Source organism: Lemur catta, chromosome 5, assembly GCF_020740605.2.
Source record: "Lemur catta isolate mLemCat1 chromosome 5, mLemCat1.pri, whole genome shotgun sequence".
Taxonomy (NCBI): Eukaryota; Metazoa; Chordata; class Mammalia; order Primates; family Lemuridae; genus Lemur; species Lemur catta.
Genome location: NC_059132.1, coordinates 6,354,516 through 6,367,101, shown reverse-complemented (window position 1 = coordinate 6,367,101; position 12,586 = coordinate 6,354,516).

Below are 12,586 nucleotides of genomic sequence, written 5' to 3'. Positions count from 1 at the left end.
ATATTTTTTAGAATGGTAACGTGTGACGATGCGTGTGTAAGTTTTCTTTTAAAAAGGTGCAGGGTCCTAAAGACTGTCCAAGGATCCCATAACTGATTTGGAGCCACATCTCGCAGACTGCAGACCCCAGGCCTTAACCACCAGGCAGCACAGCCTTCCAAAGTGAGCCCCGGTGCCGCCCCCACGCTCCTGCGGTAGAGAGGAAGGAGGAAACGACTTCTGAGAGGCGCCAGTCCCTTGCCCCATCCCCCTTTCCTGGGTTTCCTGGGGGACTGGGCCAGGGCGTCTCGGCCTTCGGCCCTCTGGAAGCCCATTGCCCGGTGTCCAGCCCCGGAGCCCGCCCACTGTCGCGGACCGGACTCCGGGCCAATCAGACCCGAGTGATGCCACTCCGGAGATGAGAGTGGCAGGAAATCAAGGTCAAGGCCCCGGACACAATGGGGCCATTGTCGTTCTCCAGTCAGTTGACTTTCAAGCAGCAGTTCCCCATCCACCCTCGCTCCTTCTCCCCACCCCCGCTCCTGCCAGGAAGTCACCCAAACCTACTGCCTCCTCATTAGCCTCTGCCTGAACGAAGCCGCGTTCTGGATCCTGCCCCAGACGCGGCAGGACCCGGCATTGCCTGTTCCGTCCACCAGGTGGCGACAGAGCACCGCGTTTCCGAGGGCGGAGAGGGCGGCCAGGGCCCCGCTGCTCGAGCGCTGATCAGGGCGTGGGGAACCCTGCCCTTCCTGGTTGATCCAAGAGAAACAAAAACCCAAGTCAGATTATAATTTCCCTCACCCTTTACTCTGAGGCCACTGGGATCTGGAATCTCGGGGGCTCTTCCCACAGCAAACGTCAAGATGGCCGTGGACCGCGGCACTTTTCCTTGACGGAGGGGAAGACCAAGGGGGAACCTCTTTGCTCCGCGAGTCACGGCAGGTGGAACCCCGACAGCCTCTCTGGTCTGGATCACTCAGCTGGCTGATCGATAAATGTCACGTTGTGCTCCCTCAGAGCTGGCTGTCGTTCTCCTCCTTCACACTGCAGGGGCACACCCCAGAGGCAGAAGCTCTTTGGGGTGAAGACACCTGGTCTGGGCTCTGGCCACCTGGCCTCACAATCTCACCTCCGCCTCACGTGCTGGGCAACCTTTCTGAGCTTCAGTCTCTTCATCTGTAAAATGGGGATAAATACGGCATCTATCTTCTATGGCCACGGGAGCGTTCTGAGAGGTACTGCATGGAAGGAGCTTGCACAGGGCCTGATACACAATGAGCACTCAGTGAATGTTAGTCATTATTATTATTGCTGCTGCTGTTTTTGTTGGCGAAGAAACTTTCCCTGAGGCCACTGCCTGAATGCCCAAGGCAGGTACCAGCTGAAGTGAGGGGTCTGGGGGGAACAGTTCTGTTGGTACCCGTCCCTTGGCAGTTCTCCCGGTTTGGTTTCTCTCAGGAACTGTTCCAGGAAGCTGAGGCCCGTGGGGCCTGTTCCTCTCTCATGGTGGCAGGTCTTACCCTCTGGTCAGAGGTCAGATCTGTCTCTGCTGCAGTCACCACTGGGATGCCCTCCTGCTGCCTCTCAGCCTCCCTGGGACATGGTGGGCCCAGGCAGGCCCATCAGTTTATTTACTTGTTTAGCAGGCATAGATGTCAGATGCTGTGCCAGGCCACAGGGACAGTGGTGGGGAGAATTATCTTGTCCCTGCTCACAAGAAGCACACGGAGGTGGAAGGTGGGAGAGGTGGGGAGATGACGAGCAAAGCAACATAGAAAAAATTTCATTAATTTCAACTGTGATAGGGGAGAGGGCCGGGTCTGGGACATTACCTGAGGAAGTGACTTGTGGGCTGGGAGCTGAAGGATGAGGAAGAGGAGCTATCCAAGACTCCCTGGACCCCTTAAAGCAGCCACTCCTGGGGAACGCTGCGATGACCCAATGGACCCTCAGGCTCTTACTGGACCAGGCAAGTGGTCAGATGGGAGAAGATTAAAAGGGAACACAGCCCAAGCACACAGGCTCCCCCTGGGATCTGCTGCGCTCACTTGCATCACCTGGACAGGTACCATAGGATGTCAGGGGCTTGCAGCTGCTGAGGCCACCCACATGCCTTCCTTGCCAGCCTGAGCAGCAAACCTCTGCTCACTGTCTCTGCTCTCTCGTGCCCCCAGGAGTTTGTGGTGCCCCCTCCCTTACCCACCTTTCCCTGGGGCCCCTCCCTTCTCTCCTCCTCCCTCCCGAATGCAGTAATCCCAACTAACGAAAGCAACCGTGGCTAGTCTGATGTGTGGGACGACTCCGGTTGGGCTGTGCCCAGTCTGCCAAGCTGGGCTCATGCCCCTTCCTATGTGGCAGGGCCCGCTGGCCCTGCTGCCTGCCCCCTCCTCATGAAAACCCAAGAAGCCCTCAATTTTTATTTTTGGTGAGACAGAAGGAATTAAACAGCCATGGGATGGGGGTATGTGAGGGTGAAGGAGCAGTGGAATCTTCCTGAGCCCTTCCTACTTCCTCTCCAGCTCTGGGGGTGGCCCTGGAGCCTGGGCAGACCTGGGCTTGGGAAGGAAGAGGCCAGATGGGCTGTAGAGTGCAGAAGGGCCTGTGCTGGAGGCTTGGGCTCGAGGTGAGCTGGCTTGGTAGGGGATGTGTCAGCCCAGCGTGGCCACCCTCTGCAGGCTCTGGAGCCAGTCAGACCAAGTTTGAATCCTGACTCTGCCACTTATAAACCACATAACCTTGGGAAGTCACTTAACTTCTCTAAATGGGATTAATTAAACATTCCTAAAATTTGTTCAGCTTAAAAAACATAATGAGCGAAAAATACAGGAGCACAGGGCTGGACATACAGCAAGCACTCAATAAATGCTCTCCTAATGTTGAAATTGGCAACATTAGGTAGCGCATTTAAGACATCTGTCCCCACACTCTGCCAACCACTTAGGAAAAGAGCCGCCCTTAAGAGCACGATGCTGTTTGCTTAAGAAAAGAATGGAAGCTTTCACCTATAAAGAAAAACTATATGCTGTTAAATGACAACAAAGTCTGCAGTCCAGTTGGCCACCCAACCCCTCATTTCCAGGGCCGTTGCTTCTACATCCTGGCCTTCTGCTGAACACGGCCAGAGCTGGACTTGGTAGAGGCAGCAGGGCAGGCTTGGGCCCAGACTGGGCTGAAATCCTGCCCTGCAGCCCTTTTGGGTTCTAGCGGCCTGAGCAGGGGCCTCTTGAGAACCAGGGTCACTCCAAAGTCCTGGTCCTGAGGCAAGTTCTTTTCGCTCCTCCCACAAGTGGGGCCAGCCCCTCCCCTCCGTCCCTACCCAGATCCTCCAGAAGCCGGGAGGGAAAACGGTGGGACTCCCGGCTTCAGAAGGGCTGAGAAGTCCCTGAGGACCTGGCCAGAGCAGTCGGGGCAGCCCCCACGGCCAGCACCCCGGGGGGAGGTCAGCCCCGATGTGTGGGGCCTCTGGTGCTCGCAGATCCGAGCTCTGATTAGGCTGGAATGTTCCTGGTCCAGTTTGCAGCGATGTCCACAGACGCAGGAAGATTGTTGGAGTGTCTGGCTTTCCCAGGCTCCTGGGCTTGGAAACCCACAGGTCCTGCCTTTTAGGGGCTGTGGTTTCTGGCCCGCCCCGCGCAGGCCTCCCCTCTGCCCATGCCCACCTCACCCACCATTTCTCGGGGCTTAGGCTCCCCAGGGCCTTGCTCCTGTGGCCCCCTCCGCCCGAAAGCCTTCCCCTACCACCCATCATCGCTCTTGTCTCTCGCTTCTGCTCTGTCAGACTCGCCTCCAGGAAGCCCTGCTGCCCACCCCGCCCGCCCCCGACTCAAGGGGGGTCGGCCGCCCTCCACTGCACTTTCCCTGCAGCCGGCGCTTACTCGGTCTGGCACGCACTATGCTGTCTCCAGAGTACTTGCTTTGCCCTGTCACCACTGCGACTGCCCGAAGATAGGGACAGTGTCCTCTCCGGGCCCTGATACATAAGACCTGCCCGTGGTAGGTGCTCTACTGGAATGGACCGATCGGTGGTGGTCACACAGTTTACTTGTGGATGAGGGTTGGGGTGGGCCCAGGGGTCGGGGAGACTCCTGTCTCGAGTGCTTCTCCCATTCCTGAGGCTGCCCCTCCCCTCCCTAAGCCCTGGATTTTAGGCCCCGTCCCCCTGCACTCAACCCCATCCTCCTTGTCACAGCCCGATAGGCGCTGTGGGAGGTGGTATAGGAGAGGAGTTAAGCATGGGGCCAACTGCCAGCTAAGGAACCTTTACCGAAGTTTCCTTTTCTGCAAAATGGATAATCACAGCACCTTCTTAGGGTGGCTATAAGGACAGAATGTGGTAATCCCCATCATGGACCCCTTCCCTCCCGTGTTCACACTGAACAAGGGACTATCTTCTTTCCCGAAGGTCTATCATGGCCTCTGCAGGGTAGAGGGCAGCTCTGGGGTCTGGCTTGGCGTGGCATTCTATTTGCAGCCATTCTGCACCTCTCACCCCCACCCACTCCCTCCCTGAGGCCACGCCTTTCCACAGTGCAGAAGCCGCAGGTGCTCTGGGGTCTGCGGCTGTGCTGTGTAGGGGAAGCTCCTGGGACAAATGAGTGTCTTCAGTGGGGTTCTCCACCCACGTGCTTGTGCTTGGCTTTGGGCTCAGAGGGTGCCTCTGGTTTATGGGTCTGTCCTGGGTCTTATGCTGATGGCCTGCCAGGTGCCAGGGGGATGGGGAATCACAGGGAGATAGCCCAGGTGTCTGGGCAGCTCAGCCATCAGAAACATGGACTCTGAGAGCAGGTGAGCTGTCATCTCCTTGCCTTGACATCTGGAGGCCTCGCCGCTCACCCTGACACCACTGCCCCAAGGCCAAGAAGACAATCTGTGTGGGCGAGGGTGGAGGCCAGCATGGTACTCACCCTTTCCCTCCAGTGCCCCTCCCTCTCCCAGCTTAGGGGTCTAGGGGGTGGTATGTAGGCGGGATGGACGGTGTGAACCCTGGAGAGACACATGCCTCAATTTTAATTCTAACTAGCTGTGTGTGACCTTGGGCAAGTGACTTCATTTCTCTGAGACTCATTTCCTAAGCTACAAAATGGGGATAACAGCACACTCATAGAGAGTTACAAGGATTAAATAATTAAATAGAATTAAATAACTCATTAATTTAAAAGGATTATATAATAAAATTCATGCATTTAGCTCAGAGTGCACATATTAAATGAATAGTACATGGTAGTATTATTATTATTATCTGTCCCTTGCTGTGTTTCCAGCATCTACCCAGGATACTTTAATGCTGTTCAACCTAACAGTCTGAATCTGTTTAACATTTACAATACCTTAACAAGGAGCTCGCTGAGCACACAGGAAAGGAGAAAGGTAGCCACTTGGTTCCCAGGGAGGGGCTGCTGTCCCCTTCTGCACCCCACCCACTGCCTGGAGTGCCAGGTGGTCCTGCTGCTGTCTTTACCTCTTCCATGTCCCAAAGCTTGGGGAGGTAGATCTTGCTGCATCTCCCCCATGTGGGAAACTCAGGCAAGCAGGTAGCTGTGTCACCCAAGGACCAAGTGCCCGGCCTGGATGCCATGGGGTGTTCCCATAACTAGAGAGCAGGAGGAGTGGAGGGGGATGAATGCCTGGCCAGGAAAGTGATGACAAGGGTCACACCCAGCTCAGGGCCATGCTCTGGCTTTCCAAAGAGGATTCTCGAACTTTTTGCTCCATAGAGATAGCTCATGGGCAATGACACTAATAACAGAAGGGGCTCCTTTCTCTGTGCTGGGATCTCAAGGGCAACCAAACCAGCTTTGCACCACCCTGAATGTGGGGCATCTGACAGAGGGAAATGGGGGAGGCTGAGAGACCCCCATCTCCAAAGGCCGGGGCCAGCAGAGGAAAGCAGTTTATGAAGCACTTCCCAAAGTGCTATGCTTAGGCCTCACTCTGTGGAGCAACTCAGGGGTTAATCTCTGCCCCAGCCCCATTGGTCTCATCCACGTCTATAAACAGAAAAGGAAGCAAAACACAGAGACGACAGCTGCCTGAGGTTGTAATTTGCCTCATTTATCATAGGCTGCTGCTGGACAACCTGTGGCACTGGCATAGGTACTTGTGTGCCAGCTGAGGGACTCTAGCATTCCCAGGCAGGCCACCCTGGAGTTCTCTCCTGGTGAGACCAAGAGGCATGAGACAGAGGCTATGCCCAAGGACTTACTTAAGCCAGTTGGTGGCCTTGGCCACACTTGCATCTTAAGGCTGAGGCCAAGGTCAAGTTCCCTGCATTGTACAGCACCCTCCCCCCGAAAGCCACCGGCCATGGGTGATGTTGGCACCCTAGTGTGGAGCTGGCCCTGCTGAGGGGCCATGCACCCCTGGCCAGGGAAAGCAGAGGGATCCTCAGCCTCCTCTGAACCAGTTTGTTGTGGGCCGGGCCTTGGAGAGGCTGCCTCTCGCCTAAGTACCGGTGTTCCCAGGGGAGGCCTTCCGGCTGCCGGGGTGGCGCAGTCCTTACCTGGAAGCAGGGCGGCCTGTTCCACCCAGATCCAGGCCACAGTGTGGAGTGGAAAAGAAGCCAGAGCCAGGCGGGACCAGGCGTCTGGAATGGCTGTTTTTTTTGGATGGGTCCCAGGTCCGGAGCTCTGCTGCCCAGGCCCTGCCACTCTTCTGAAGGATGGGGGCTGGGGACTTATCCTAGCCAGGCCTTGAAAATGAGAAGGCCAGAGAACCAGTGGAGTGGAGGCTGCGCGTGTGTGTGTGTGTGTGTGTGTGTGTGTGTGTGTGTGTATGTATGTGTGTGTGCACGCCGCACGCACAAATGTCAATGCGCCAAACCTCATTGCTCCTCTCCTAGGAGCTCTTTTATTAAATACCCCAATCCCAGCTCCTTCTCCTGCAATGGGTGATGGGATACAGAAGGCTGGGACACAGTGGCTGCAAGGCCTGAAACTCCACCCGTCAGCTGGCCTGAAAACTTTAGTCAGTGACCATAGAGGCACTGCGGCCTCCTGCCACCAATCAAGAGGTGGCAAGGAAAGGCACCTGGCATCCACAGAGAGGGAGGGGCCCATGCAGGGGGCTGGCAGATTTCCTTGGTGCAGGGGTAAGGGATAGGGTACAGGGAGGGGCCTTCTTGAGTGTCTGCAGTCATGTTTCAGGAGGAAGATAAACACCAAACTAGGTTCTGCCACGTATCTGTCCAGGTCCTGTCCCCTGCCACTGTGTACCCCCCACACTCAGATTGGCTTCCCCCTCTCCTCACCCTTTTCACAGGTGCTCAAAGCATCCTGTGATTCTCTTTACCACGGTTTATAATTCTCCACTTGCCGGGAGGTTTGACTAAAGGATGTGTCCCCTATGGACTGTGAGTTTATAGGGTGGTACTATGAGGATGGAAGGGGCTATGCTTGTCTTCACTGCTGTCTCCTCAGCATTTGGCACTCCCCAGGGCCTGGCACACAGTAGGTGCTCAATATATCTTTAGTGAATGAATGAATTAAAAATAAATTTCCCCCTAAGATGCCGTGAGCACTGCTTCTTATTTATTTTTGTATCCCCAACCTCTGGCCTGGTGCCTGGCACAAAGTAGGTACCCACTAAATTGTGTGGGATGGAAAGCTGAGATTAAAGTGGGCCAAGAGGAGCCTTAGCAAATGTGTTAATGAAACTCGTCTCTATCCTTTCCCAACCTTGAGGCAGTGAGGATGTAGCCTCCTCCTCTAGGTATCTCCCTGGGAACAAGAGGTCCCCAGCAGGGTTGAGAAGGGGGAAGGGCAGTGCTGATAAAGAGTGGTAGGTGAGGGCCTTGGGTGAGCTGAACTGGGGGCTCTCCTCCAGGCAGGTTTGGTTGAATTGGGGAGCTCTGTGGGAGCCACTTCTGGTGAGCACTCACCTATGAGAAAACTTGAGGAAGACTCAAGACGGCAGCAGGGTAGGAGTCTAGGCCAGGGCCAGAAGCCATGGTCACACAGCTGTTCACTTACCCCCATTCCTAGAACCTCCTGAGGGTGGGGACTGGGGCCAGGGCTCCCACAAGTGCCACTCTTTAGACCTGTGAGTCTTGAGGTCACACGAGGCTCTGGACTTCAGACCACTCCTTGCCTTTGCAGAGCCAAGAAGTCTCAGACACACGCGGAGAACTGAAGGAAGAGGGAGTAGGGCTGGGGTCTTGCCCTGGGCTTGGAGTAGATCCCCTGCACTGTCAGCAGAGCACTAGTGCTATGTCCTGTGAGGTGAGGCTCCTCTCAGGGCTGCATTGTCACTCAGGGCTTCTGACCATGGGGTCAATCCACCTTTATTGTCTGGATGAACTGAGGAGACAGAGAGTCTCCTGGAACCTAGGTCCCAGAGGCTAAACAGATTTGCTATCTGGAGTTTGCAACCCAGCCGCACATCTCAGAGCTTGAAAGCCACGTAGGTCCCAAAGTGTCTTGTAGACACCCGCTGGGCAGTGGGATGCCCTTATGCAGGACTTCTCTCCCTCAAGGATTTGAGTGCCTATCTGACCAGCTATGAATTAAAATGAGGACCGACACAGATGTCAGCCCTGGCACTGCTGTGTGCAAACCTGTACTGAATGTAAGGATTTGAACCCAAAGCTTATGTGCGGCTTGAGAATTAACTCTTGCTTTGAAGGCTGCAAAAAAAAAAAAAAAAAAAAAACAAACCCAAATCTAAGCCAAACCAAAACAAAATGTGGGGGACTGATTAACAGGCAAGGAGAGAGGTGCTATTTCGAAGACTTCTGTTTGAAACTAAGCATAAACTTGACTTGCTTTTATTCAATGGTAGAAATTTTGATCTAGAATGGATGTAGGCTAGTATGTGGACACGCAGAGGACTTTTTGGTGTTTTTTTTTTTTTTAAACACAAAAAGGTTTAACGCCAACTCTGGCAGTTTTGATAAAGGCCTTACTTGGGTTCCAAGGAACAGAATTTTTCTATGGAAACAGCATCTCATCAAGTCGAAAGATCTCCAGCAGCGCCAAGGCCGGCAGCTGGTCTCTGTCCTGAGCGGCCAGGTTGTTAGGCTGCAGCCCTGAGAGATTTGCGAAAATTTGGTCCTCATCACGAGCTGACCCAGAGAAGGCCACACTTGCAACTGTAAACCCACTTCCCCTTCCTCCCCGTTTTGTTTTCCTTTCAAACCTCAAGCCAGATGCGGCTGCTTCAGTAGGTGACTGCCACCCAGTTGGCCTGTGTCGTGGGCTGGCTCAGGTGTGAACCGGCAGAAGCCCACTGCAACAGGTGCGGAGCGTGCGCGCGCGGCCGGCCTGGGGACGCACCGCCGGGGTCTCTCCCCTCGCACGGGCCGACCCGGAGCCCGAGGGCTCCGAGACCCGCCTGAGCACCGCCCGCGGCCGCCTCGGAGGGCCGAGGGGGTAAATCTGGCAACAGAGCCGCGTCCTCCCTCGCCCCTTCCTTAAATATCGGCGTCCTCCATTCGCCGCGCCCTGGGCGCGGCCTCTCCAATCACCGGCCCGCCCGGAAAGCCGGGCCGCCGCGAGAACCGAGCCGGAGCCGCCGGGCGGGCCGCGGAGGGAGCTCGGCGAGCCGGTCGGGCAGCGCCAGTGCCCCGTGCGCGCTGAGCAGGGCTCGCTGGCGGCCGGGCCACCTGTGCAGGCGCGCGGCGGCAGCACCCTCCCACCCCCAGGCCTGGGCGCACAGAGCGACCAAGCCCGCCTGAGGGCGTGCCTGGAAGTCCCTGTCCCGCGGGGCTGCGGTGGCGCAGGGAAGCGTCTTCCCTGGCCTGGGGCGCAAAGCCGAAGCGCCCGGCGTCCGAGGAGCCGGCGGACACCCCATTCGCCCCCTGGCGGCGCCGGGGACACGCCGGGCGCCGTCGTCGCCACCGCCGCCGCCACCGCGGCGGAATGAGCTGTCCACAGCAGCACTGGGCGCTGCCCGAGGTCACGCAAGAATCTGGCCTGGAGCTGGGAACCCGGGAGGCAGGCTGCCTTCGAGGGGAATGAGGGGGGTACCATGGAACAAAGCAACTGTGAGATCTGGGGGCTCCCTTGGATCCACATCCTCCAAATCCCTCCTGGGCTGCTCCACTAGCGTTTTGGCTGCCAGACGTCCCGGGATCTCATCCCCGAGTGGTCCTCCCTCCCCTACCCAATCTTCCTGGAAGTAAAGGCCCCTCTTTCATTCTCACCCTTTCTGGAAAATGTCCCTGTATCTCCCCAGTCACACCCTGGGGAGCTCTGAGGCTCCTCTCCAGGTCATAAGGAGAGGAACAGCATTCAAAACCGCCCCCTCAGTGCCCACTGGGAGCCGGGCACTGTCCTTCGGCCCTGGGAGAGTCAAAAGATCTCGACCTCTGGGTGCTTCCGATCTCAGAAGACAAACACACTCAGGAAACAGTTGGCACAGTAAATGGCAGGAGCCTCAGGGGAGGGTATGGTAGGGACGGGCTGGCTGTGAACATTGGAGCTATTGGAACTTGCTAAGTGGACAGGATTTGGAAAGCGAAAGGGAGAGTATTCCTGGCCCGATCTGGAGCAGAGTGGAGGGCTGGTACGGGAGAGCTGGGGGACAACCCCAGCGGCCCTATAAAGGTTGGCTCCGCAGCGGGGGGCGGCAGGAGGGCGGAGGAGGAGCTGGAGACTGGGAAGCCCCTGTGGGAGGCAGCAGTAGCCTGCTCTGAAGTGCTGGCTGAGCCCGGGAGTGGAAGGCTGCCACCTGCACAGTCCGGAGGGGCAAGAGTACAGGTGGGGAGACAGGACTCCCAGGCTTCTTCAAGACGTTGAGTCATATACTACAAAAAAAAAAAAAAAAAGGTTTGGTCAGACTCAGAGGTTTTTGTTAGGAAGGAGGAAGCCATGGTCATGGCAGGGGTGAGGGAGCAGCTCCAGGCTACAGCCAAAGGTGAAAGGATTAAAAAGAGTGTGTGGGGGGGCAGGGAGGTGAAGTAGTCACTCCAGGATACTGAGGCAAGAGGAAGTGGGGGGAGCCCCCTGCGGAGGAGAAAGCCAAACCAGCAGGAGGCACAGGGGCCATCAAACCTCAGGCCCACCAGAGCTGGTTTCAGCTAACAGCAGACTGGCTATGTCAGCTTCTGCCCCATTTTCCATTCTATTTCCCCTATCAGTCTTCTAAGGTAACTGGGGTGATGCCTTCTTACCCAGCATCTGGCTTTGTACAGAGGATACAGCAAACCCAGAATGAAACTTTTCAGGCCTCATCGTGCCTTCCAACCCAAATCAGTCCAGGGGAGGTCTTAGGGCTGCTGGTACCCTGCTCCAGTGTTTGACTTACGAGAGACATTTTTCTGGCAGCTGGAGACAGATGGACCACTGGGTCCTGTCTCAGTGGCATGTCTCCCCACTTGGCCGTGGCTTCTAGAAAGGCCCATCCATGCCCGGGGCTGGGCTGCTTCATGATAACCTCCCAAGCTGATTCTGGGGCAGGCCCTGATGGGGGTGAGGGTCAAGCCTTGCAGACAGACTGAAGAGCCCAGACACTGAAGCACTGGCTATGCTGGCACTTCTGTGGGGAGGGCTGAGGCTGCCCAGATGACGATCTGAGAGAGTCAAGGATGGGCTGTTTAGAGCCAGCGACCACAAAGAGGGCTTTAGGCAATGGGATTCCCCAGCAACCCAGCAGTCAGACATGGCAGGCTGTGATGTGCTTGTCAGGTGTGGCAGCTCTGGAAGAGGCAGAGGATGGAGGGCAAGCACTGTCACCAAATCCTGCCATGGTGATGGCTTTGTTAGGACACTCCACAAGAGACAGCCTGCACTGCCTTGGGGGCCCATGGAAGCACCATCTGGAGGAATGACTAGGGTCAAAAGTCGCCTGGGGTAAGAGTAGGGTGGGGTTCTTGTGTGTGCGGGAGCAGGGGCAAGGGAAGAAAGGGAAGGGTCCTGGCCTGGCCGGGGTCCACATAGGCCAAGCTCCTTTGCCCAGGCCAGGTTTCCTTTCCTTTGCAATCAGATAACAGCTAAAAGAAAGACTCCATTTACTCATGCTTTGCTTGAAGTCCTCTGGAGTCAGCCACTCCCCCTTTCTCCTTCTTTTACAAGGGGCTGGGGTGAACATAGGGAGAAGCATGCCTTGCTTGCTCACACGTGATGCTTATGTGAGTGTGCCTGCGGGTCCATACCCTTGTGGTCTCTGCTATATTCTGTCCCTTAGAATGAGCTCCAGAGGGAAACAGCATCTCCCAGAAACCTTTCTCTGCCACTCCTTTTTAAAATTTATAAACTTGCCTAACAAATTCTACGTCCCAGCTGTGTGCCAGGCACTGCGGTAAGCGTGACTGCTGTGATGAAGCATGTTAGGTACCTGACCTCATCCACTCCGTATAGTCGCTCAGAGTCCCATCAGCCTAACTCCTCGGCTGCCTCCGGGTCCCAGCCCCGGTCGGGCACAGGAGTTGAACTCTGTTCCCTAAGCTGATACGAAGGACACAGTTCAGTCTTGGCGTCACTTGCTGTGTGGTGGCTCAGTAAATATTAATGAACTCTGAGGGCAGCTGCACTTTGACTCACCTCTGGCTTATTAAATAAACCTGCCATGTAAATCAGCAGAGGCGACAGAGACATTAGGCTGTGGTGAAAAGAAATTGGGCTGAGGGTAAGACTGTTGGCCTCCAGGTAGGAAATTTACCTTGGCCTGC